General features: G+C 37.9%; 1 long non-coding RNA gene across 1 annotated transcript; it reads right to left on the bottom strand.

Annotated features, from left to right (window-relative positions):
- Positions 1–16,335: 16,335 nt before the first annotated feature.
- On the bottom strand, positions 16,336–27,158 carry LOC128905768 (uncharacterized). Its single transcript, XR_008464975.1, has 3 exons — positions 27,076–27,158; positions 26,084–26,170; positions 16,336–16,911 (listed from the first exon to the last, which is right to left on the bottom strand). It is a non-coding gene; the product is annotated as an uncharacterized LOC128905768 (long non-coding RNA).
- Positions 27,159–27,611: the final 453 nt, after the last annotated feature.

The following is a 27,611-nucleotide window of genomic DNA, read 5'->3' on the forward strand; positions in this document are numbered from 1 at the left end:
ATCTAAAAATATTCATTAATTTGAGCGATCTTCATTTCTGGATATCTATCTTGATTTGATTGCAATGAAAAGAGTTAGATGAAAATATAGTTTTAAATGTTTCAAAGTGAATTTGTACAAAACTGGAGGTATCTAATACCTTGTGAACTCAATTAAAAACTTGTGCTCAGTCCCACAGGAAGAAATTGCATCAGAAAATTTAAAAGAATGAAAGGAGTTACGGTGTCAGTTACTTTAATCATTTTAATTCATATTAAACTGAAATACTATATACAGAAATGTTCTACTACTAGCATGGATTCCTTTCCCAGACCACAGTTTAGTCACTTATAACATACTGGCAATTCTTTCTTAGTCATAAAACACTTGTTACCAAGAAAATTAGTTTTCATCAGTCACATACATATGCACAAGATGCGCCTGAAATAGTTATCTGATCAGTGCTCCAATTTTAAACAAACACAATGCCCAAGGGCTGTTATGCTGCTTCTTCTCCTAGATGGACTTTCTGTTTCTACCTGAATTTTTTTTTCCTGAAAACATTTGAAGGCTATGGTCTTCATTTGCAATTTCCATCTGTTCACTCACGGACATGTGACAGCTCTAATTTGAGCATATTTGGCAAATTTACTTGACTCTTGTATGATTCTTTGGCGATGATGGTCACTTTTGCACCCAGCCTCAGCAAACATGGGCTTCTCACCTGCTGGTGAGAAGGAAATACACCTCCCCTTCTCTCTATAAAAGCAGGGATTATAGCAGGATTACTGGAATCTCATATTCTGTGGAAGCAATTGTTGCCTTTACTGGACTTGTATTCTGACCCAGAAAAGTAATAGTAATAATGGGTTTGGTAGTGCCATTCGTTTGTCACCTTACTTTGCCTTCGTACAGCTGACTTTATGGCCAAAAAACTGCTGTGCAGTCTGCCCTGTCCCCTATTGAAGAGCAGTTTAATCAAATACAGGCTATTTCATTCATCTGTCAAATCTCTATTTAAAGCTAAAGGGAGTTTCACTTGAGAGTCAAGTCTTCCTCAACTACTGAAATGCAGTGCTATATTATTGCACCGGTTATTAAAAGACTATGATAAGAATGTTGTGGTTCAGAAAACACGGACCTGAGCAAGACAATATAAGTTTTTGCAGCATTAAAGGGAATGACAATTAGCTCAGTACAGCTAATGTGGAAAATGTTCCCTCTTTACAAAGCCACATGTTTTGAGAGAGCTGTAGCAATTCGTCTTGAGACACGATGCCATTCCCAAAACTTCTGCTTGTAGGAGTCTTTTGCAGATCTTACTTACTTTGGTTTTGCATAAGCAAAACGAGTTTGGCCAATGGTTCTATCTCTACGTAGACTGATCCCAGTATAAACCTGTCTAGAAGCAGCTTCAGGCAGGAAGATCATCGCAATGCAGCCAAGACAAAATCACAGCCTCTCAGATGTTAATGGAAACCTTGCCTTTAACTACCCCGGAATGAGAATTTCACTCTCTCTCTCTCTGGTTTAACACTTGTCTCTACAAGACTTATTTTACAACTGTGAATAAATGTTCACCTACATCCAACAGGCAGGCTTCGGAGCACTGCAGCTGCTTCACAGCGTGCTAACGGCAGAAAGCAGGACGCAGGGGTGATGAGCACAGCGTGGAGGTATTCCGCAGTGATGCCGAGCCACCCGAGCGGGGACCAAATAATTTCCCTTCCTCGCAACTAGTACAGAGAATGGCCAGGGGAAATAGGACAGGGCTCAGCCTTCCCGGCAGTCTCGGAATGTGGTAATAACTCCTTGGCTACTGGCAGCAAAAGGAATTTTTGAGCAGCCCTCCGTCACGGAGAACCACTTTAAGGAGTGCAAAGACAACTGTACGCCCTTTTACACAAATAATGTCACACACAGCTGTTGTGAATGAATGCCAGGTACGAAGAAAAATGCTTTCTCATGACTGGGTATTACACGTCCTCCTCAGTTTGCAAAGGTCCCTGTGTAATCTCCATTTTTAACGCTTTCTTCCAGTCGCAGTACAATCTTCATGAGATAACCATAAATAAACTGGTTCCACTTTAATGAATCCGAGTATATCATTAGTGAACCACGTTCTGTTATTTCAAATGGAACAGAAAACTATACACTCCAACAATAATAATTAACAACAAAATGCCTGCTCGTGATATATATATTCATTTATTTTGTAACACTGCAATGGTGTTCAAAGGCATAACTGAATTACACCTTGCCATGAACACTGAACTTCAGGACAACAGGTTTTCAACTCTTTTAATCACAAACTAATTTTTCCTTGCTGAGAAATACTCATCTTCCTGATGGCAAAATTTAATTAATGTTGTCTTAGGTTTCTGAGTGTAATATTGGTTGGTATTGTTGCTGTTATGAAGTAAAACAACTAACGTTGATAACATTGTGCATTTCCAACCTTTTACAAAGGAGTGTAATTTTAAAAGGACAGAAGAGAAAAATAAACAGAATAGACAAATATATAGCAGATAAAATATAAACATGGTCATATACTGTCGACTTTTAACAGGGGCTCCCAGTAGCCTTTCACAAACCCGAAAACGCATTGTATTATTCATTACTTCAATTTAATTACAGAATCATGAAAGCGAATTAGAAGAGACCTCAAAAAGTCATCCAGTCTGTGCCTTGACATGTGATGTCTGACCCGGGCATTTGTCTCAGTACGTAATCAATCAGCTTTACAAATCGAAGAATAAACACAATTTTCCTTATATTACTTACAAAAATCTATCTCAAAAAGTGTGACAAAACCCATCATAGGACAACTTCTTATCTTATGTATGGAAACCCACATTAACCACTTGTGCTGGCCATGATTCATAACTCCTTTTTATGCAGGATAAATTACCTTGCTTCATCTTTCTCACCCAGTGGTATAAACTGCTGTATGACCTAATTAATATATTCTGTACAATAATAGGTCTAGATATTAAATACAGGCTATAGCAATTTATAATAAATGAGGTGTCACAGATAGAAAGCAAATTAAAGGAAGTATTAGTTATTAACCAGAGAAAACAATATAACAATTAAAGAGAGGACAATAGCCAGGTAACTTACCTTCCAAAAGGATGTTCCGTAAAAAAGGCATACAAGATGCAGTCTGCATTTATTTTACTTGGTTGAAAATTAGTACTGAGCTTAATGGATATTTTTCATGAGGATTGGGCTGACTGATATTAAATGAGGGCAATTACCTTGACGAAGTATTAAGTAAAGAATTTCAGATGCATGATGTCAGGAACTGAGAAAGCATATTCACAATAATATTAATCTGATTATTTTTATAATGAAGCATATTTTAATTTCCACTTGAGTTATTTCCTGATTTTTTAGAGATAATGAGCACTATCAGCTGCAAGTAAAGTCAATAGCATCACAGCTACCATTTCTGAAAGTCTGACTCTTCGCCTACACCGGAGAATTTACTCCACGGTTAATTCCACACCCAGCACTGCAATCCACAGCATTTGCACCACCTAATAATCCCAATACTGCAACAGAATGCATGGATAAGCAGAAGACATACGGAATTAGGTTTAAGAAATTATTTCTAAACAGTCTCCTCTATTTATTGTCAATGTTTCTATAGCAGAGAGGTGTAGTGATGCCTACTAGTAGTTCTTTACTTTCCTAAGATATACTTACAAAATGTTTAGAGCATGATATTACGTGGTTTATCCTACATTATTAAATCTGAACATTCCATATCAAATCAATGTAGAAAATATTTTTCAGAAAGATCATACTTGCTGCAATCTTAATTTATAATCCCCAATTCACAAACGGTGTCCTAATCATTCATGCAAATTAGCAGTTGTAATCAGTGGTGTAACTTTAGAAATGAACTTGTTTTATAAATTACACAAAATGCAATGGAAAACTCCATCCTGAGCTTAAAAATGTCAAGTGTAATTTTGTTGCATGTCAGAGACAACTACATATTCTATGTATGTAAAGAATTTGCCATGAACATAACCCACTTTAGTGGCTGTGGAAAATACAATGATGCTCAGTAATAATAAATAAATACATTAAAAAATACAGTTATATTAAATTTAGCTTCTGCAGTGGGCCAGATCTAGCACAGGAGTAAATCAATAGAACTCTATAGAAGCTAAACTATTTCTGACAATTTGCTCTGGATCTGGCCCTCTATGTCTCACTGAAATAATTTTTTTAAATGATTAAGTAAAGTACTGCACATATAAGGCATTGATTTTTGTCATTGATTTTGTGCTGGCAAAGCTTGAGCATTTTATGTATTTACAGCTGTCTGTTGGCAAGGAATAATTCATTCACTCCAAATGAAACACGCTCTTGAAGGTTATAAAACCAGCATTTTTCTAGACTAGATTTACAAACAGCTTCTTCAAATAAAAAGTTAGAAAATGTACTTTAAATCACTGAAACAAAAGCAAAAGTCTGTTTCTTGACTTTTTTTTGGGCTCGACAAATAAATAAGACAGATATAGATTATATTTTCCTCCCAAGAGACTGTTCCATTGGCAGAGAGCAAAGATCAATGATGAATCATCATCTCATAACAAAATATTTCCAGTGACAAAATGAAGCGTATTGTTTAGTATTTTTGGTTAAATACGTATGTAGGAAAATTTTGGTTGCCTGTCAGCGTGTCTTTTCCTAACTAGACAAATCCATCCATCATTTCGCAGGGAGAGCAGACTTTCCTTTTTGGCTGATGAGAAGTAATTTCAGACGCAGGTCCAGCATGAGCAGAACCTACCTCTCATTCATTTCAAAGCCTCTCTTGTGTCATATTCTAACACGACAATAAAAAGCTATTACCTATATACAAGAGAATAACACCCTCACAGAGACCACCACCTATTCATTTAAACCACTGAGCTTCCCCCAAGTCTCAACTGGTTAATGTTTTATTCCAGAAGAAAATATTTATTTCTTCTCTCTTTTAGAACATGTGTCCACCAATGCTGAAGTAGAGAATACTGCTAGCTACAAGGGCTTTGCTAAAAAGGAGAATGAGTAGTAAAGACAGTTTTTCCACACCTACCAGCTGTATATTTTCTCTTTTTACCCATCTGAGTGACCTTTGGTGAGCACAACATCTAGAATAGAATGTAGGTTTACTAGTATTGGGGGCTAATTTTTCAACATATCTATAGTGGTTGAAAACACAGCTGTTAAAATATTAGCTTTGAAATCTTACAGAGTGATGGGTAACTCAATTTATGAATCCTCAACAAAAATTTTAATGGCTGAGGGTTTTATTCCCATTTCAATGATGGGAAAAATAAGGCAGAGAAGGAACAGTTCAAAAGCATTGGAATGACCAGGAGAGTCAAGAGATGTAGAACGAGTTGAAAACCTAGCTCTGTCCATAGAGAAAACTGATGGTATTTAGGAAACATGAATGGGGTTTACGTTCAAGTTTTAGATTGACTGAAAGTTCCAGCAAATCAGCTTTGAACGCACTATTTACAGAAACTCTCACAAATAAAATCACCAAACTCAAATCTCAGATCATAGAATCATAGAATCATTTAGGTTGGAAAAGACCCTTGGGACCATCGAGTCAACCATCAACCCCACTCTACAGAGTTCTTCCCTACACCATATCCCCCAACACCACATCTAAATGACTCTTAAACACATTCAGGGATGGTGACTCCACCACCTCCCTGGGCAGCCTATTCCAGTCTCTGACCACTCTTTCTGAGATTCCAGGTGTCTCTTCACTGGTGAGGCAACTAAGCAGTAACCATTGGAACGACATGACCAGGACCTCTTGTGCACTATTTCATTAAAAATTAAGAGTAGAATAGGGAAAGTTTATACCACATTTCTGTCACCTATACGTTTTCTTAATCCCATACTTACATTATTATTGAGCAGTTTTTTTCCTTTCAATAAACATCAGTATTTGGCACACCATTTATTTCTGATTCAACTCACAGAGGCAGATTCTTTCAGTTTAGCATGCTGGTACTATGTTCTCAGAAATGTTCAGAGAAGACTGACTACAGCCACATTCTGGCAACAACCTTGCCTTTTTCTAGCATTGAAGAGAGGTAAGGAAAAGCTGCCTTTTAAGACCTTTAAGGATCCCACCAGTATGAGAGAATTAACAGCAGCTATAGCTTGTAACCATATCTTACCCCTCTACCCAATGGTACATGCCAGGACCCTGAAAAATTACGACCAGACTTTGACAATTCCTGCCTAAAAAATCCTTCTTGGGAGCCAATGGCAGAAATGAATGCAGCTGCTAATCTAAGGAATTACAAGGGTGAAAAGCAGGTAGGCAGATACCTCTGCTTTGACTCTCCAAACTCTTAGGTCCTTCATTAAGCGCAGCTTCCTCAGGCCCCAGAAGCGCATTTGAATGGGGCTGAATAAAACTTGGGGTGAAAATGCTTCGTCCTTACATTTTCCTATTCACACATTCAGAAAGCTTCTGCAAAGTATGTTCATAAAAATTTCAAATTTTATCCTTTGTTTGATTGTTTTCAGGGATGTTACAATATCATCTCAAAGATCCATATTTATCAGTCTTGAAAGATCTGCCAGCAGTGTGGGCATTCCCTAATAAAGCATAAGGAACTTGTCGTAACACCATTTCTTGCTGCACAGCTCCTCTTTTAAAATTGTGGTTTCGTTACGATACCTTGCATCGACAAGAAGGTATGTGGTTCCAACTAACAAAATAATTTGACTAACAAGAACAAAAAGCCTCTGAAAGACTACATGATATGCACACCACAAGGTCAACAGATCCTACCTACTAACCCATCTTACACTTTATCCATGAGGCGACAGCTGAAGCTCAGGTGCCATGCATATATTTTCGGGTTTTATCCCTTGTATATATTCATTCTCCTCCTGCACCCTTTCTTTCATACTGAAAAGCTGAGTTTCAGAGAGATTAAGCTAAGTAGCATATATTAACTATGGCTCATTACACATACCAATGGAAAAAAAATAATATTAGTTCTAAAACACAGAAAAGAAAAAAAAAAGTGTTACAGTAATGACTTTTTCAACTTATGAATATTTTTTTCTTTATCAAAAGATTTAATCCTGCAGTTAAAATTGCATCTTGCATGGCATGATCCTTTATCCCTCTCAGCCACACTGGTTCCAAAGCATACTTCCCAAACCAAATTGCCATTTTTGGTCCAAAGCAGAACAATCAGAAAAATGGTGTTTTGACAGCTGAGCATCTGATGACTGCATCACTTGAACCCTTCAGTTATTTAACCCTTCTCAAGATTTAACATAATAACATGCTCTATTGTATCTCTAATAATCAATCTAAAAATTGGGTTATCAAATGGTGGCACATTTATAGAGCATCCTTTACATTTAAGACCTCAGCAGGCCTAATTAATGTCAAAATTTCTGGGATCCATTAATACACTGTCTTTGTCAATAGGGTTTTTGCTAAGTAGGGCATACCTTAGTCTATGTAAAATGTCTGATTGATTATAATCAATACACTATTCGAGACACGAGACAGATTTTTCTGCAGCAGTGTGCAACGTAAAATGGCTAAAAAATATGCAAGCTTGTGCCCACCACCTTTCATCAGAAACAACTGACTTTCTAACTACTCTTTCGCTATGAATAATGCATTCTTCTAAATCCTCTCAAAATGCAAAGGAGAGGCTCTAGAGCTAAATAGCTTTCACTGAAAAGATGGTTTCCAAGTTTATCGTTTCTGTGCTCAGGTTTCATGTGCATCACATTTTCCCTCACCCTCCACACACAGCACACACATGCATTACCTCAACATTTTCAAAGCTCCATTAGTCATTCTGCAATAAGACTGAAATGGTCTTCCCAGTATAGAACTAATCAGTGTGCTTCCCACAACTTATCACTAAAAGGAAGCAAACCCCATTACATATGCTATGAACAAGTTATGAGCTAGAACCAGGTAATCAATTCTCCATTGATTTAATGGAGACATCTTATCAATTCATACCAGCTGTGAATATTGCTCACTATGTGTAAAAATGTCCCGGCCACGGTATTTTTAAAATTTTAGCTTAACTTCAAATAAACTTTAGCTTTGGTAGCCTTCTCGCCTTTTATGATTTGCTTATGAGATTATTTGCATTTGATTTTGCAGGATTAGTGAAAAGATTTCACATATGTTGGTAGCTCTGTAGAGGAACACATCCAGTTGACAGACGGAGACTTCCACGTGAAACTGAAATCCTAAAGAGAGGAAAGGAGGAGAGTAGAGAGAGGGGCATCGTATCGTAGCAAAGGTCCAGGCACTAATTATTTCTGTTGTGCATACACATCCTCCAGTCAGATACCATGCTCCTCCCACTGTCCAGTACCTTTGCAGTTTCTACGTGGTTTTTTTCTTTCTTACACCAGTCTCCTAAATATCTGCAGGAGGGAAGTCCCATAAAATGTTACTATACTCTCATCGTTGGTCAAATATTGAAGCTCATCACTGAAATTAACTAGATTATTTTGTTCAGCTCAAAGAAAGTTAACTTTAGTGCATGTATGTAGAAGTTAGCCATAATAAACGGACAATTTACATCAACAGGAAAATTATTTTCATACTGTCAGCTTTCTATAAGGAAAATATAATATCCCAAATCTGCATTCCAATGATTTTTTATCTCTGTACTTTTAAACAAATATGGAAGAAAAGTAACTAATACAAGTGTTTATTTTCAAAGTGCAATCAATGTCATCTTCAGCCCTAATGATCATAGGAAAGAGACTAATAAGGAAGCTGTCACCAGATGAATTAATTAATACATGTTTAGTAAAAGAAACAGGTTGTTGCTGGACTAGTCTCCTGTTTTCCAGCAAATGCCCTTCATTCCTGTTCAATGGACAAGGAAATTCTCTTTCTTTATGCCCTGTCTTCCTACTGGAAAAACTGTGCCCACAGCCCAAAACACCGATCCTCTACAAGGGGTTTAGGGAGCACTTGTTTAGATGGGGGATTTTTACAGAGGATTGAACTGAAAAGAGACGTTTGAGCTGTGGGTTTGAAGCCACACTAACATAGCACTGAATTTGACCTAATAAACCATACCCAGAGTCTTCTGAAAGTCACATAAACACTACAACGTCTCAGAAACATCGAAGCTGGGGTGAGAAGGACTGCACATGTGTCTACACTGTAGATGTGTCCTCAGAAAAAAGGCTGAGAAAAAGATTTTTGGGAAAAATGTTGCCTAAAAGAAGCCTAGAGACTTGAGTGACAAAGTTCTCTCCCATTGCCTGCCTTCTGCTGTGTATAAGGAAACTTCTTTTTGTTCATTTTTCTAAATAAACCTGACTTCATAAAAATAATAATTCCATTAAGAATACTATCTAAAACCAGAAAGGACCTATGTAACCCCCAAATATTCAAATAGATTTTGTTTGGTAACATGTTTTTGAAAATCACTGATTTAGATTATAACCCTTTTCTATACACTATACATGTAATATCATCAAAATCCAAAATACTCTAATTTATAAATAGTTTTTGAAGTGAGATGGGAAAATTCCTTGTGTTGGAATTTGGCAAAACAAAAGTGTTTTACATTAATATAAAGTCAGATGATGGCAAAATTCTTTCAAATCTTTACAGAGAAAAAAAAATACAGAATTGTGGCTCAATTTATTTTGCAACAAGATTTCATTTTAAAGTGTACCCTCAATTTTATGAAGTTTTGGTTATGCCTGACATACAATTCTGAATGACAAAAAGGGGCAATTGTAGATGTCATTCTATAGCAGCCAGTTGAATCTAGAATCCCAAAATAATCTCACCAGCTAGTTAAGTCTGACTTTAGTAATTGGATGACAATCTGACTACAGAAAACATCAATACTGATTTACAAGAAATCACACTTTATCTTATTTGGAACTAAAGCAATTTTCAGTATAGCATTGCAGAATAAGGTATTATGAAGGGAATTTTCCCCTAAGATGCAACACTTGCATTTCAACTGCACAGTAATTTTTTGTCCACAAAATAACTATATAATTCATAGTTATATAATATAGACAAACTGGTGAGTTGCAGGATTTAATCATATTTAATTATGTGATCATGTAAAGTATAAATTTACAATATGAAACCTTAAAAGATGTGCATGTTTGCTGGTTGGCAGGAGAGAAGTTCTTACCTCAGGAGTCAATTCCTTTATGACCAAGCGGAATCCTAACCAAAGCCTAAAGCCACAGCACTCCCCACCCCGCCACCGCTCCTGCACGCTTTGCATTAGCTAGAGGGACACTAAACATGCAAATGAAACCATGTGTTTAAGCCAGACTATCAGGTCATGCAATATCTATGATTCTATTCTATGATCTTTCCATGAATTCCTATCGGCTGACATTTGGTTTCACTGAAAGAAAGTTATTTCTTTTAGTTTTGCTTTTGAAAACAACTATCTTATTTTTTAATGATTCAGTTGTGGTCTAATACACAGTGCTGGAAAAAAAACCCAAATTGTCTCTCTGTTGTAAATAAGTAGAAATCTACATCTTATCTTACACCATATATCATACAAGATAAGATTGTGTAAGATATAAGAAAACTTTTATATATATCTCCTATATGGTAAATGAAGGAACAGCTTCAGCAGCTTCTCATAGATTCCCTTTAACTGTTGGGTCACAACTACTTCCATGAAAAACATCTCATTTAAATCGAAATTAGCTGCATGTCTTTTCAAAATTTCGCCTACAAAATGGCTCTAGGATTTTTCTGAAGATTTCACTGGGATAATTTCACTATTTGTTAACTTGGCTTTGATGTCTCTTTCTGCTCCATCTGCTTTGAAACATACCGTTATTATTCGATTAATAAAGACCCTCTTTTTTTTTTTTTTTTTTTAGGTTGAACTGTGTTAAAAGGTGTTGAGAAAGATAGTAACATAAAAAAAAAATAATCTCCAAGTGAAAGAACTATTTCAGGACTTATAAAAAGGATACAAGGACAACGATACCATATCTCAAGTATAACAGAAGGCTTATATACTAAATATATAGCATGAGATAAAAACTGCTAGCAGTAACAAAGTATATTTTTAAATGGATAAGGATATTTTCACTGGTTATCTTTTCAATATACTGCTGGCGAGAAGTTGCGACTGAATGCATTCACCGAGGTAATGCATGCAAATACATTAGATGATTTCACAATGACAAGAATTTAAATATTTACACTCTGTACATTATTTTGAAAAAAATAATTGTTATTATTGAATATACACTCTGCTGCTGAATCCTGAGGACTCATGGTGGGTTGCAAGCTGCATATAATTCATATGGTTTTGAGGTTGGAGCTTGCCCTCAATTTTTTTAACAACCTGCTAATCTTGTTTCATGGTTGGGTTCCTGTGCACTTTGGCAACACAAATCAATAATAGTTTTCTTATGTTATCATTACTTAAATGATAAGCATTCATAAAGCTGAAAAGCTTTAAAATCCTTAGCTGAAATTTGACTAACACAGTAAGTCCTTAAAGAAATTTTACTGTTCTAAACGTAAATAGGCAAACACATATGGGAAACTGAAGTTCACAAAAACCAGAGGATGCCTTCCCAGAGTTTCTACTGGGATACAGATACGACCCGGCTTGAGTGGTCTGCTCTGTTTGTTAAAGCATGCTTCTACTTTACAACTTACTGTTTTGCTTCCTTATACACTGATGCAAATAGAAAATATAAGAAACTTTCAAATTTATAGCTTCAATAAGAAGGTACAAGGCAATGCTCCAAAACAATTTTCATAAATAACTGTCTTTTTAAGCTATCGTTGTTACATATTTCATAATGAAACTTCAAATATATGTGTCTAGACATGTAATCTCCCTCAATGTAGTAAATATAGATTGTATACGTTCAAAAAACACTATATTGAAAAAAGTTAAGTAGGTCAGCAAAGTCAAGGAATACAAAGTTGGAAAGTGCCAGAATGTGGGAAATTACAAACTCCTATCTTTTGAAATTACTTCAGGAGTTTCATCTGAACCACAATACTAATCTATTTAATGTATTACTACATCTTAATTTTGCAAATATATTGCAAATGAATATTTATTTATTTATTAATTTTTAAAAATAAGTTTCTGCTTTAACCATACTTTCTATGGTATATTTTAAGGTTTTGGTTTTCTACAGAATATGAAGTTGTTGTTAATTGTTTTGATTACTAATAGATATTATATTTACTTTGGTAAGATAGTGTGATCTGTCCCGATGTGTATCTAATTGTACAAGGTATCAATTGATGTATCAAATTATTAATATGGATAAACTATAAAATAAACTATAAATAAAATATAGGCCAGTATAGTTTATTCTTGCATCATTATTCTGGTGTTCTACTTGTTCTTCTAGAAAGCAGCCTCTTGTGAGAATACCATTTTTTTTCTTATTCTTTAGTACCAACAGAAACAGAATAACGAGATAGCTGGACCTTGTGTTTGACCCACTACATCAGCCCTTTTTCGCACTTTTAGTATACCAGAAAAAATATATACCAACCCATTTACTAGGAAAAACAACATTGCCTTTTTTTTTATATTAAATCAGATTTTTATTATGCCATCTTCAGAACCGCCAATTCACCAAGTATCAGATTGTCTTTTCTATTGAGTTAATACACTGTTCCACTTTTATATCAGAAACACATCCTATTGTATTGAAAACAGAAGCCTGGTCTTGCTCCCAATGAAATCAATAGCAAACTTAATTACAAAACAAGGAGTATCCTTGGATATAGTTACACAGGTACACCTTCTACATATCACAGTACACTCTGTATTGTTCGAAGTACATGCGACTGGGAAAGATAGCCTTTTATGAGAAAACATCATGCACAATTTCTCATCTTTTTGCCATGGTGTAATCCAAATGGACTCATGTCAAAAGCGTTGCAAAACTGGAAGTGAGAGCGATACCTGACTCCCAGTTTCTATGTGGGCTCTGTCTTGCTACAAGCTACACATAGAAAGCTACACGTGTTATGTTCAAGGTGTACCTGGTATGAGTGTCTTTTGACAATATTTCCTTAAAATATCTTTCATATATGAAGTATCTTATGGATGATGATGGCAGCCTTCATTCAGCCTTGTTTCCACCACAATTCTGTTTTCTAGGCCAAATAGAGATTGCCACCATATTGAGTAATCTACATTCTGCACACAGTAAGTCTTCCATAAAGATGCTGAGGTTGGGCTTTTAACCCTGTATGTAGTAGAGATGGCCAAAATTCTCCCGACTTTCAAAAATACTCATGCTTGTTATTCTGTGTGAGCAGCAGTTAACAGGTGAGTATCATAATTTGGAAATCTTGCTTTGAATTTCATGGATGAAGACTAATACCAGAAGACTAATGCAATTTGTTTCCAAATTTACGCGTTACATGTAGCATCTGATACCATGAGATATATTTTATATCACATGCCAGAGCTCACAAAGCATTTAATTTGAAAGAAGCAGATTATAAACATATGTAAGGAGTACTACCCTTTCAGAATAGGATCAAAGCTTTCAAAGTTTTCATTAGGAAGTTCCTTGCTTTAAAGGTGCCAACTCTATTACTCCACTTCTAAAAAGATACTTTACTGATGCACTGCAAGGCTGTAAAACATAATAGCAAGCAGCTGGTCATAAAAGAAATTGATGATTATGGATTATACTGTAGTTACATTTTGAAGTGAAATGGCAATTGCTATATGAAATTATCTTGTCGCACTCTGAAGAAGATAAATGTTGCAAAGCAAACTACAAAGTTAAAATACATATTTGTAGCAGAGATGATAGCACAGTAGAACTGAGAAAAGGCAAAGGATTTGAGTCAGCCCAAGGAAGTCATCATCACTCCACCCCTGATTTGAAAAACATTTCCTTCAGATCCGTTTCTACAGTTTCATCTTCATCTTACTTGTGTGGGCAGTCTTACTGACCTCACCAGCACCAGTGGCTTCAAAATATCTACTTACAGGAGTAAGAAAGTCAGATTTCTCCCCATTGCAAAATGACTCTAAATTCTGAAGCATGGGATGCATTGCATCGCATTTCAACAGCAGCTGAGGGTGAGTTTCAAATTGCATAACTTCTGTTGTATCGTCAGCTAAAGCTACCTAAAGTTAAGGTAGGCTTCCCTTCACTGATCTTAAATGACACTTCAGGCTGGAAAACATAGTCTAAGTCTCAAAGAGCTATGCAGATTCTTGCACCAGTGCCTTAGAAAAAATAAGCTCCACCTCAGACCATAAATTCTTGAAGCCCAGGGAAGTCTCCTGTGAACTCTCCCCCTTTAACATTCCCAGGGGAGGGATGTGCTGAAAGCAGTTCCCTGGTTCAAGCAGGGGGATGGACATGCTCTCTGCCAGTCATGTCCTGGTGCATCCAGTAGTTCCTGTTAATCCTGTGGAGCAGCCGCAGCTCTCAGTATGGTTCTCCGGGGAATCTGGGTACCCCACTGAGTTGTCCCAAAGGGCTTCTTCAAGGTGCCTGATTTTTGTAGAGACTGCCCAGAGACCCAAAATACCAAGTCCAGGGGCTCTGAGTACCCTGCTGAAATCAGAAACCTACAATTCAAGTGCGTGCCCCACGTAAATTGGGCACAAATAATTCAAATCTAAAAAAATGTAAGAACAATACATCAGGCAGACTTCAATACCAATGGAAATTTAAAGTTTCTAGTCAGGTAACGAGGCAACAACCAGTTGCATCAGTTTACAGTGCATCTCTTAAGAAAATATAAAATTAAGTTCTCCTAAATGCTACTAAAATTTAACATATCCTTAAACATAAAAACCTTGAAAGAAGTCATTGTTTTCTTGCAGTTTTATGTACTGTACTTTTATTTAATAACATGTTTGCATTTGATCTATTATACCTAGATATGCATAATACCGAACAATTTTTTCTACAGTACTTTTCTTTAAAAGTCTTCTTAGGATATTAAATTTATTTCAGCCTTTTTGGACCTCATCGTTCTGCTCTGGACCTGTTCCACCAGCACCTGCAATAACTACCTGTTTCATCTGGAACCTGTTGTGTGGCCAGCAGGTCGAGGGAGGTCATCCTCCCCCTCTACTCTGCCTTGGCGAGACCGCACCTGGAGTACTGTGTCCAGTTCTGGGCTTCCCAGTGCAAGAAGGCCAGGGAACTGCTGGAGAGGGTACAGCAAAGGGCTACCAAGATGATTGAGGGATGGAACACCTCTCTTATGAAGAAAGACTGAGGGATTTGTGTCTCTTCAGTCTGACTGAGGGGGAATCTTATCAACGTTTATAAATACTTAACGGGTGGGTGTCAGGAGGATGGGGCCAGGCTCTTTTCAGTGGTGCCTGGCAACAGGACAAGAGGTAATGGGCACAAACTTAAGCATAGGAAGTTCCATCTAAACATGAGGAGGAACTTCTTTACTTTGAGGGTGGCAGAGCACTGGCACAGGCTGCCCAGAGAGGTGGTGGAGTCTCCATCTCTGGAGACATTCAAAACCCGCCTGGATGCGTTCCTGTGCAACCTGCTGTAGGTGAGCCTGCTCTGGCAGTGGGGTTGGACTAGATGATCTCCAGAGGTCCCTTCCAACCCCTGTAATTCTGCGATTCTGTGACATCTAACACCTTTCTTCACTCAGTTACAATAACTGATTATAGTATGTAATAAGCAATTGGGAATTCTTATTATTTGCCATTTAAAGAATTAAGTCTGCAAATTTGCAACTGGGCTTTGCTTTTTACTGGCTTAGTGGCCACTTTTTGGCTTTTTTGTATCAGGCAGATTGGTATAGGAGAGCCATAAGACCAATTTCAGCTCCAGATTTAGGAAACACCTTCTTAGAAAGACCAATTACCGAATCCACGTATTGTATTAATACTCCTAAATAAACCTTGTCAGGTAGAAGGGTTCCTGGTGGGAATGGCTGTGAGGAGGCAGGCACGCATAAGGAATGAAAAGAGGTTGGGCCAAAGAGTTCTTTTGATCTGAGCTCTCCTCCACCTTCACAGTAGCTGACCATCCAGCTGGGAAGAAAGGCCAGATGCCGGAACTGAGCCAAGTGCTGGACCAGCACGGAGTAGTGGGGTCCCTATTTCTTGTCTGTCTGACAGTCACACTGCACAGCAAAAAATCAGATTGTATTTTTTACTCTGGTTGGAGTATTTGGCCTACAAAGTTAAATAATACACTGTAAAATTCAAGACTAAAAGAATTAGGAATAGTTTTTAATCTATACTCCTACTAAGATGATGGGGAGTAAGAAGAACCTCTGAAAGTAAAGCTTTTCAAGAAGGGAAGGTAAAAAATAAATAAGTAAATAAAGGCCAGTAGAAAGTCTGCTTTTGGATCTAGAAGAATAAAACTGAAACACTGAGCTATGGGCACGCTGATTTAAAGGGCTCACCTTGGGTATAAAAGGAATGAGAAATCTACCCTTTTTTTTCTTTGTCTCACTCATGAAGTATGAAACCATTCCATACTTTGATAGTTAAAGATGTAAGTCTACTTTACTACTTCAACAACCAATTTGTGAGGAGAAGGCTATATCTTGTTTGCAAGACTTTAATGGTTCTGGTTTTGTTCTTTAATAAAAAACGGAAATGAGTAGTGAAGTATCTGTAGAGCTGATGAAAGCTACGGTGCTGGAGAGGGAGAGGGGCCTGAGCCTGAGGGGAAGATGAGGAGAAGCAGGGACTGAAAACATCCCCATTGTCTGGAGCCTTAACTCAACTGATGGGGATTTTTTTTATCCATTTCTACTGCTGCCGCTCCTCCCTCTCTTTCTACTCCTCTCCCCTCTTCCATCCCTCTCCTATTGCTTCCTTTTCTTTCATCCTTCTGAGCTGTGCCGACACCAGGGGAGAGGTCCAGAGCAGGAGGGAAGGTCCAGCAAGTCTGAAATAAAAAAAAACATTACAAATAAAAGATAAAAAGGATCCAGAAATTCAAATGAACGCACCCGATATTTTAAAATATGTTTTCCTCTGTTTGTCACTGCAGACCAGTGTGATACGGGTCTCTATGGCAGGGCTGATTTTGATCTTAAAAGATCTGAAAGTTAAAAGCAGCTGGTCTTATTCTGATTATGATGAATATTTACAGCATTCATTAATATTTGTGACCAAGTATCAAGAATTTCTGAACCCATTTTAAAATTTCTGAGATGAAATGTCACACTATCTAGGATGTTAATTTGTGCATCAAATAAAAATAAAAAAAAAATAAATCATGGCATTACTGAAATAGCTTATTCCCTTAAACTAAACTGTAATTATTTTTCTTGTAATCTCTCCTTTCACAAGCATGTCCCTGAACAAAGTATTCCTCATTCAGGGTTTCTGGATTCACCCAGAGCAGCTGGCAGACTTAGACCCAGTTAGATCCAAATAGCACAGTTTGGCTTATGTGCCCTACCCTCATTGAGAAATTCAGTTGTGCTCGTCTATGTCCTGACAATCTCTGGTCATGCGACCTTTATATTCCCGTGACAACACTGTGCTCCTAACTCTGAGCCGAGACGCGTGACTGAAAAAGGAAGCGTTATGGTGCATAAATGAAACAGAGAAAAGAGGCAAAAACTTCTTGAAGTCAGCAAAGGGTTTTATCCTTGTAAATCTGTTGTTTGTGAATACTGCTCACATAATGCATTTTTGAGGGACAGTACAAAAGCCTAAGGTAGAAATACAGATGCATTACGAGGAACAAAGATGAAGACCAAGAGGTGGTGAAGTGTATAACATGACACAGTAGCTGCAGCTAACCACTTAGAGTCCCCAGAGCATATTACTGCACTTATTGAAACAGTTGTTTCAAAGGGCTGAGAACTCCAACTTCTTAACTCCTCTTCTCAGTTCTGACAAGTCCGTAAGATTTCCAAATATGTTCAAACCATTATAAAGTGGCTGTTAGAGCTCACAGCTGCATCTTACTTTAACGTGGTAGTAACACTACAGTACTTGGGCAATTAACTCTTACTATGCTGAGTTCTGTGCTTACTCCCTTTAAACCAAACAGTTCATTTCTAATTTGGACTCAGGTTTTGAGGATAATATCACAGCATACTGGGCAGCGGCACAAACTGGCCAGTGATTTTGCATCCTGCTACTCGCAACGACTCGGGACGGGTTTAATCCAAGCCACTGAAATAAACTTTGTCTAAGAGATGATTTACACAAAGGTTAACACTCAGTCCAATTCCAAACTTCTGTAGAAAATTACTTGAAACAGGGTAAAGTACAATCTATCTGGATATTCAAAAACACAGGTTTTACCATAAAAAGTATGTATATGAGGACATTAGCAGCATGCCATCTATAGCTAAATATTTAACTTACTTTGCCTGGATCCCCTCAGTCCACAAACTATTATTTTTGCTTTTTTATCTTTCAAAAAGCCTCCTTCAGAGTCATCTAGAACTCTCAAATTCAGGTCTTCTGCTGTTTGTTTATCTACTAATGATTTTTTAACACTGTGACTCTATATCTACATTCATTTACATATGTAAAGTGCAAGTAGATGATTCCATTGCCACCCAGATAATCCTTAACTTTCAATTATTTTCAACAGTTTCTCAGGTGAGGTCCATGATTGTACCCAATAGCTCAAGTCCATGGATTTCAGAATAGGACACTGCGAGGAGAATTCAGATTGTAGGGTTACATTACAAACAGCCAGAAAACTGGGTGAAGCAATGGAAAAAAGGTATGAAATCTTAGCCCCAACAGAAACCTTTGGGAATTTTTCATAGTCCAGGATGGATTCAAAGTGTTTAAAAAGACATTTGCATTTCTGTAAAAAAAAATTACTGCAGAAGTTGAAAAGAAATTCAAATAAAAACTTAAAGCCATGAAGATTCTAGTGGCCAACAAATAAGTTTTCAACCAAATATTTCATTAAAAAATGACTATTTCAATAGTTGCATGGGGAAAAAAAAGTATGACATTCATCTCCTATAACTTCATCTATCAAAAAGTTAGAAATCTAGTTTAAATGCCTCATCTAGGTTCCCTCTCTCATCAGTGAAAAGAGAGAGGCGTTTTAGGAAGGTTGTTAATCTCAGCTATCCATAGGTGCCTCTCTTGGGATGTAATCTGTAATTCTCTGGAGGTGTCTATATATCTCCACTGACTACAAAGCCTTGAGCGACTGTGTTAGACTTCAATGACTAACTTTTAGATGGCTAAAATGATGACTAGCTTAGTTCTGAAAACCTATTTTTTAAACAGCAAGGTTAAGTGAGATGAATCGAGCCTTTTGTGTGAATCACTTTATCAAAAATCTACCGAAAAAAAATGTTTTGACAGGAAATTCTGACCAGCATATGTATCACGGATTTTAACAGGACCAGAGTTTAATTCTGCACCTTTCTGTTTATACGTCACCTTCCAGAACAAGGCACATCCTGTTGAATGTGCTTTTCTCATTAAATAATAAACAATAAAAAGAGCATCAATGTCCTGATGAACTATTCCCTTAAAGCAAAAGTGACATAACATCAAAATTTAAATGTAGTTTCCCTTTTCATTGTGCATAATATACATTAATTGTCTACAACTGACAGGTGCACAACTAGAAGACGCTAACCTCTCCAGAGCCAGTCTTGCAGTTGTCCCATTTACAGAACTCCCATTTAACTGGAAGTTGCATACGTAGGAAGAAAACATAATTACATCCTTCTTCTTCTGCAGTTTGAGGAGACAAAAAAAGATGATGTAAATTCACACAGTACAGAGTACATTAGAAAACTGACCTACTGTGCAACAACGTTTCAAGTGTTGGGTTTTATCCTGCAAAATCAGTGGCAAATACAAGATGAGAAATGAGATAACAACACTGATATTTTTGTTACTTAGAACACAGTCTAATTAATCCTTTTTGTAGGTACCCAAACAGGAAGTTTTGTTTCAATTATATCTTCAGGGTGTCTGTTTCATAGACGCTGCATGACAGTTTGCACAGAACATTTTTAAATGTTATATAACTTACATCCTAATATTTATTGGGTGAAGGATCTTTTGATAAAATATCGTAACTAGGTAGAATTTCCCTCTTTTTTTGTTGTAAAAAGTAACTCTGCGTTACAGATCAAGCTCAGAAGCATGACGATGCAATTACTGATAACACGGTATTTCATTGTAAATGTCAGTGAGTTACTATAACTCCCTCTACCCACAAGAAGGGCTGTTAGCATTCAGTAACCCTTGAGAACAGGCCCAGTGTGCAAAAATGCATACAACCATCTTTGTTACATTCATGCATTCTATTTTTTTTTGCATTTTATTCACTCATATTGTTCTAATAAAAAAGATGCCTAGGATAGAGCAAACACTTTAGTACTTTTGAGCATCAAACTCCACTACAACACAATCAAACAGATATGACTAGCATTGTCAATGCTATGCAAATATAATTCTTTGAGACTGAAACTCCAACTCTTAAGTCAGACTCAAAATACTCCATGCAAGGTATATATGTGCAATGCCTCTTCCAAATCCATTATTTAACAAGATGTGTCTATTTGATGTAGATTCTGTCCAGCTTCTATGCAAAACTCTCACCAGAAACTGAGACACATTTTGTTGAATGTACCGTGCCAGCATGATGGTTTTCTACAGAACAAATTTAGCCTTGCTTCAGTCAGGTGAAGAATCCCATTAATATTTGATTTGTGGCAGATAGCCCCTTTTTGTTGACCCTGCACAACACAAAGCACATGCCTGACTCGAGGGAGGATCTTGACGAAAGCAACCGATGTGACTGAGCAGGCTGAAATAAAGGCTGTTGGTACGGAATACAGTTGGAAGGCTGGGACCTGACCTTCACCAAGTCATTTAATAATTACCAAGGGCCAATAATTATCATTGGATCCTTTATGGTTTTTTGTTCTTTAAATAATAGTGATAATAATAATGGCCTGTACTGCCTTTTGTAAGCTATGGCTGTCCAAGGGACTGAGAGCAGTTCTCAGAGGACCACAGAATTGTCCATGGAAAGTCTCAGCTGTTTTCAGAGATCTGCATTGACTTGATTGCTCAGAGACTGCACGTCAGTAGAGGCAATAATCACTGACATCAGGAGAAGGCCACCTGGGAAGGGTGGCTGATGTAAACCAAGTTTAATCAGAGCTTTGGGTATTTTGGGAGAAAGACTCGCAAGTGTGCAAAGGAAAAATAAAGAGCCTGGGGAGTGTCATTCCTATTCCACCGTGTTCATACCCACTGTTGGTCATCACTCATATGAAATCCACCCCTGGGCTCTACCAGCCAAGTCAGAGTAGAAATTATGATGTTTACTACCATAACCACAAAGGAACTACACGAGAGCAAAAAAACTCTGTTCCTGAAACTGAGACACAACTGCAAAAGGGTTGAGCCCTGACACCCTGGCACACCAGCCAGCATGCAGGGAGCCCAGGCTGGATACTGGGGAGACACAGGGGGAGTACCACACATGCAATTTGACCCTGTAGCTTTTGTCAAGTGGCAGTAGATAATATTGGTGTGCAAAAATTTACTACACAGAGAACGTTAAACTGTTCATTCTTCAACAAAAGTGTTGGCTAAGCCCTAAAGGAGATATTAAGATTTCTGCTAATTCTCTATCACACTAAAAATAAGTCTAAAAATATCTATCTATATGATTCTCTCTATTAGTCCACCTGTCTATCTTTTTATCCCAGAATACTACAATCATAAAAACAAACTAATTGTATTGATGCTAAGCAACCTGAGATTTACTTAATAATTTGCAGGTCTACTTGATTATTTGTTTTAATTGTTGGCAGATGATTCATTGAGATGGAAAATCACACTTCACTGTGCAAAAATAAACTTTCTCAGAAAATATTTCCAAAAGTGTAGTGTAAATGCTTTTGAAGGATTACGTACATTATAGAGATTAGAGTGTCATTTTGAAATAGGAACATGTAAAGATGAGAAAAAAAAATGGTACAAATTATTCTAATGTCTGTAGATGCAAAACAATAATCTTCAAGCCATTTTATTCCGGTAATTGTTCAAAGATCATAAAACAATATTGGTACCTTAACAAAGGTGAAAATGTTACATTGTAATCTTCATAACATTTAAAAGCAGCATTTTGTTTCCTTCTGTCAGTCTGGATCTGAGTTTAAGGAAGCTACAAACTGGATGACTACGTAGACTGTGTCACAGCTTACATAATTTTTCATTGGGAAATAGTCAACTTTAGCCTTCTGTTAAGAAATTCTGTAAGTATTTAAAACATAAAGGATTCAGCTCCAGAATTTGACAGAGCACTGCATCCTCTAAGAAGACCAAGGGAAGTTAAAAACAGTCATCTGAGGGCAGACCTATCAGTCTTTACAATCCTACACTTTAAACACTATTAAGCTTTTTTATCTTTTTATCTTTCGAAACCCACAATGAAAGGAATGAAGAAAACAGGAAAAACTACACTGTAAAAGAGAAATAAACTGCTTTTAGAATAATGCTTTAGAAGACTAGAGAGCTGGGAAATAAGCAACCTGGGAAGAAACTAATAAGGAAAAGATATTTTAAAAAGCATCGTAGCCAGCTTTCACGTTTATTCCTGATAGACAGTCCCTGATACAACATTGCTCAAGCCCATTCAGGTTCCCCTGGCTGGTATGAATACAAAATACTAAAACAATAAGTAGAAGATTCTTGTGAGTCTAACAAATCATCGTTGCAGGAGAAATTTCTAAGAGTTCCTTTGCTGTTACGTTCTAGGCAGAGAAATCCAGATTGGTTAGGCAGAGCGAAGGGAAGGTCTGCACGGGGCGAAGGCTGTTCCACCAGAAGAAGGCATGTCCACAGCACAGCTCCAGGTGGAAACATGGAGCTCTCTCCTGGGCTAATGCAAGAGCCAGAAACTGGACAGCCGTGTTTGCAGCTGAAAGCAGAACAGACCAGCTTGGGCAGAAGAGGATTCAAATGCAGCTGCCCTACTTCTGCTGCGGCATGATTTTGGTGGGAGCCAGCCTCAGCATCCTTTCCCAATGCCGGCCACACTATTGGGAACTTCTCCCAGTAAGCTCAGCAAAAGTGAGTGGAAAGGGGCTGTGACTGTTCTCTAGAAACATAGTCCAGAGCGGAGCAGAGATGTGGAGAAGGAACCTTACTGTTTAGGGACAGCACTGGCACAAAAATAAAGGAACGTAAACTATCTGAGAATAAATTCAGGTCAGGAAGGAGGTTTCTAACAGCCCGAAGAGTGAGGCTCTGCCCAGCCTTCGAAGAGGTGCAGTGGGAGTGATGGCCCAGCTAAATTTATACTGGAGTTTGCTTGAATCTGAACAAAATAAGAAGACCAGCCCAGCATCACAGCAAAACAGAGGTGACTCCACAGGCCTCTCCACTCCTATCTCCTATGTAGAAAAATGTGAGAAAATACGCTTCTGTTGCCAATTTAGGCCACTACAGCAGCTAAAAACATGTATTTATGAGTCAGTGCTCTGGGGACTGTACTGTTAATAACTTTTGTTCACCTGTCACATTTTTATTTGCTACTAAGTAGTGCTAATAATAGCTAGTTATGGAGGAAGAAAAGAAAAATTGCCTTCCAAAGCTTTCAGTTTACAAACATTTATAAATTCCTAAGCTCTCCTGATTATCAAAAAAGATGTCAAGAAAAACAAAAGATGCCATTTAAGTCTGGACACTCATCGCTTTCAGGAGTTAATGCAGTACATCTCATACTAAATATAAGAAATGTAATTATATCTTCACTAGTAGAAACAATGCTACAATTCTTAGACAAAATTTTTATTCATCTCAAAGATCCAAAAGGACAATTCTCTTTTACACTAACTATGGCTTTCCAAACATGCTTTCAACAGCACTAGTCATAGCATAACTATGGAAACACCAAGCTGGAACCGATTCCACCAACCCAAATCCTACTGTGCCCACATACTGCAGGAGGTAGAGGTACCCTCTTTCAAAATTAGCTGCTTTATTCCTCTTTTAAACTCCTTAAGCTGTTTGATACATATGAAATCATAGAACCTCAGATTGTTGCAAACGAAATGTACGTATATTTATTGCCATGCTACTCGGACAACAGGTGCTTTGTAGATGAAATCTGGGTGCTGAAAATAGTGCATTCCTAAAACTTTCTTTCCCAGACTTCAAGATAAGGCTAGGTGAGCAGGAATAGATCTTCAGTCAGCAACTATCTGTACAAAATTACTCACATAATACACCTGCAATATTAAAAGGAAGGATGAAAGGAACACCATTCTGGAAACTGCTAGCCTAGTTACTTTATTTCAGTGCTTTAGCAATATCAAAAATATTTTGCTTACTGGCAGTTCTACATAATATAAAGCATTGTTTTAATTTAAAAATAAGGTTGGATGGAAATAAAAAGAGGGTGGAGGATAAAGTTTCAATCACTCTTGTATTTTAATGGCTTTCTTTCAAATTAAGTCACGAATTAAAATGTGGAGTATTGACCCAACAGATCGTAACTATTTTGGAGAAGTCATCATAATCTATCATGCAAATATCTAGACAGTGTTTTTTTAGACACATGGATTATTGACCCTGATATACTGCCAGAAGTATTCCATCATGACAGAGCAGAAGCCATGCATAAATATATGTTAAATATTTTTATTATATTTAAGCTGCAAAAAGCCACCATAAATACATAATAGACATGTTTCTACAAAGACAAATGAATTTATTTATTTTTTGACATGACTAATTGCATGAGAGAATGCCGAAGACATCCTTATATACACTTTCTACTTTAAAGGAAACTGTTAAGTTACAAGAATGTAAATATAAGTGTTAGAAGCCTCAAACTTCCGAATGCATTCATAGCCCTATGAATTATTTTTGCTTATACCACAGAAAGAAATATATCCCCTGTAACTTACTTTAGTTTCCACATCTGAATACAGAGCGTATCTTTATGGTCAGTTACAGATCCCTAAAACTGTTTATACAAAATACATTAAGCAATCTCATCACAATAAAGTAAACTATAGAGAACACTGCAGATCCAAGCACTCAGCACTTCAGCTTTAGCATAATATTGCTATATTTCAACTATAGTTGAAAAAAAAAAAACAAAAACAAACAACAAAACAAAACAAAAAGCAAAAAAAAAAAAAAAAAAAAAAACAACAAACCACCCCACCAACCCAAAACCCTGTCATCTGGAAAAATCTTTCCAAATTGGATTTTAGAGAACCAATATCCTGCCTCTACATCAGGGGCAGCCTCTGTTAAGCATTTAAGTGCTCTCAATGAAAAGTAACAGTTTCTTCTCCAATCCTGAACTCTCAGTGACCGTCACGGAAAGTAACAGTTTCCCATTCCCTGTCAGCCAGTGGCATTAATAATCACCAAAACAAAACGAAACACCTTCAAGCAAATATCTGCTTCTGATTAATCTCCATCCCAACGAATTAAATGCATAAGAGGCAACCTGCTGCCCTGTTTACGCCTTTTTAATATGAGGAGCAGAAGTTGGATATAAGGGTTTTGCTGCCCTTAGGGCTACGAAATATGCCTCCTGTGGCAGTAAGCCAGCTCTCCGAGGGAGCCTCCTTTGCTGTTTCTCTCACAGCGATTTTCTAATGGATAATTTTTAAGCAGACACACACAAACAGACGAGTCACCACAATACAGGGCCAGGGTTTTTGTTTTTGTCTAAAGTCCTGTAAGTATTTGTACTCATAATAAGGCTCTCAAGGTTTCATCCAGTTTCCGTTTGGGGTTTAGGGTTTATTTTAAAACAGGAGGGGGGGGGGGGGGTGGTAGCGTGTGTGTGTATGTGGGCAGGGGTGTCTATTCTTTTTTCCCGAGCTGCTCTCCCCTCTGTACAGCACAGCACATAAAACACCTCTCTTCAGCTTAACCGACCTAGGCTCCATCAGCGCAACATTTTGCACACATCCAAGCAATCACGAGGCAGAGATACTTAGTTCAGTCCTCTTGTGCATTGCACAGAAACCTTTAGTTAAGGGTGGAAAGAGATTTCTTAAAAAAAAAATAAAAAAAATCTCACAATGTAATTTACACAGCGTGGAAACGCCTACAAGGAGATGAAGTACCTGCACTGGGGAGATGTTCAGTTGTTCACTTCATCTTCCGTTGACAAGGAAACCAAATCGCACTTCATTCTCCAGGAAAACCTTCCACTGCCATCATTTGAAAATGTATTTATTTGTATATATGTATATATCTATCATCATCACCATCATCATGATAATAATAACCATCATAAAATACTGCTGGCAAAAGAATAAAAAAGTCAAGGTGCAAAATGTGCAAAAGTAAGGATCATCTCTTTGGCTTTCTGTTTTGCTTTGTTATCTTTAAGGAGGAAAAAAGTATTTAAAAATGATAACTGTAACACGCTGCAAGAAAAGTTTCACATTATAAACAGGCATCAAAAACTGAAAAAGAAGAGAAAAAAAAAACCCTGCTGATTGCACTGAGTGTCAAAAAAAAAGAAACAATAACAAAAATAACAAAATTAACATCTTGCTCTGTGGCTTCCACCAGCATTGCAAGATTACAAACTCTGTGTAAACACTGCTGTAAAATGCATTTTCAATTCCCATCTTTTTACGAAAAAAACCCTTAAAAAGCACCCAAAAATAAAAATAAAACAACACCAGAGAAAATCCTCTGCAAAAAGAGTTAGAAACATGCCTTTTCTCTTATCTTTAAAAAATAAGCATCATATTTCACATCGCTTTTCTGTGCCACAACAAAACCAGTTGCATATATAGATATATAGCTACTAAATGTATATCAGTTGTTGCTGGACTGGCAAGTCTGTATTATTAATATTATCATTTTTCATTCCCAGTGACTCCCGGCCCCAGCAGCACCTTTTGCTCACAGTTTAGTAACCATCGCATGCTAGGAAAAAAAACTTGTCATCAGCAAAAGATCAAATCCATTTAAACAATAATCAAAGAGGAAGAAAAAAAAAAAAAGAAGAAAAAAATAAAAACCAAAAAAAAAAAACCAAAAGGAAGAAAAAAAAAACAGGACAAAAAAAGGAGGACAAGAATGTCAGCGGAAAGGTACTCACCGAGCGGGAGTAAAAGGGAGGAATAAAAATGAGAGTTACTATAAAATACAGTATGGCGGTGGAAGAAGGAATGAGGCGCTTTTTTTTTTCTCTCCTCTCTAGTCTCTGCCTCCGGCAACCGCCACGTGATCCGCAGCCGGGCGGACTCGCAGCCGGGAGGGCGCAGCGGCGGCGGCGGCTCCGGGCGCGGACCCAGCCCGGCCCCGGCCCCGGCCCCGGCCCGCCCCGCGCCCGCCGCAGCCGCCCGCCGCCGCCCTGCGCTCCGCGCCGCGGAGGCCGCCCGCCCTCAGCAGGTGCCGCTCGCACACGCACTCGCACACACTCACACACTCACTCACGCCGAGGCGCGGGCACGCACGCCGAGGCGGAGGCGGGGGGGGCGCGTCTTGCGCGGCAGCGCAACTTGCTCGCCCGGCGCTGCGCGAAGTTGCCTCCCGCCCGCCCGCCTGTTGCCCTGCTGCCGTGGCGGAGCCGCCGCCCCCTGCCCCGCCGGTGCGGCGCCGCTCGCCCCCGGGACTGGAGACGGCGGGCGGCGC

This window comes from Rissa tridactyla, chromosome 2, assembly GCF_028500815.1.
Source record: "Rissa tridactyla isolate bRisTri1 chromosome 2, bRisTri1.patW.cur.20221130, whole genome shotgun sequence".
Classification (NCBI taxonomy): Eukaryota; Metazoa; Chordata; class Aves; order Charadriiformes; family Laridae; genus Rissa; species Rissa tridactyla.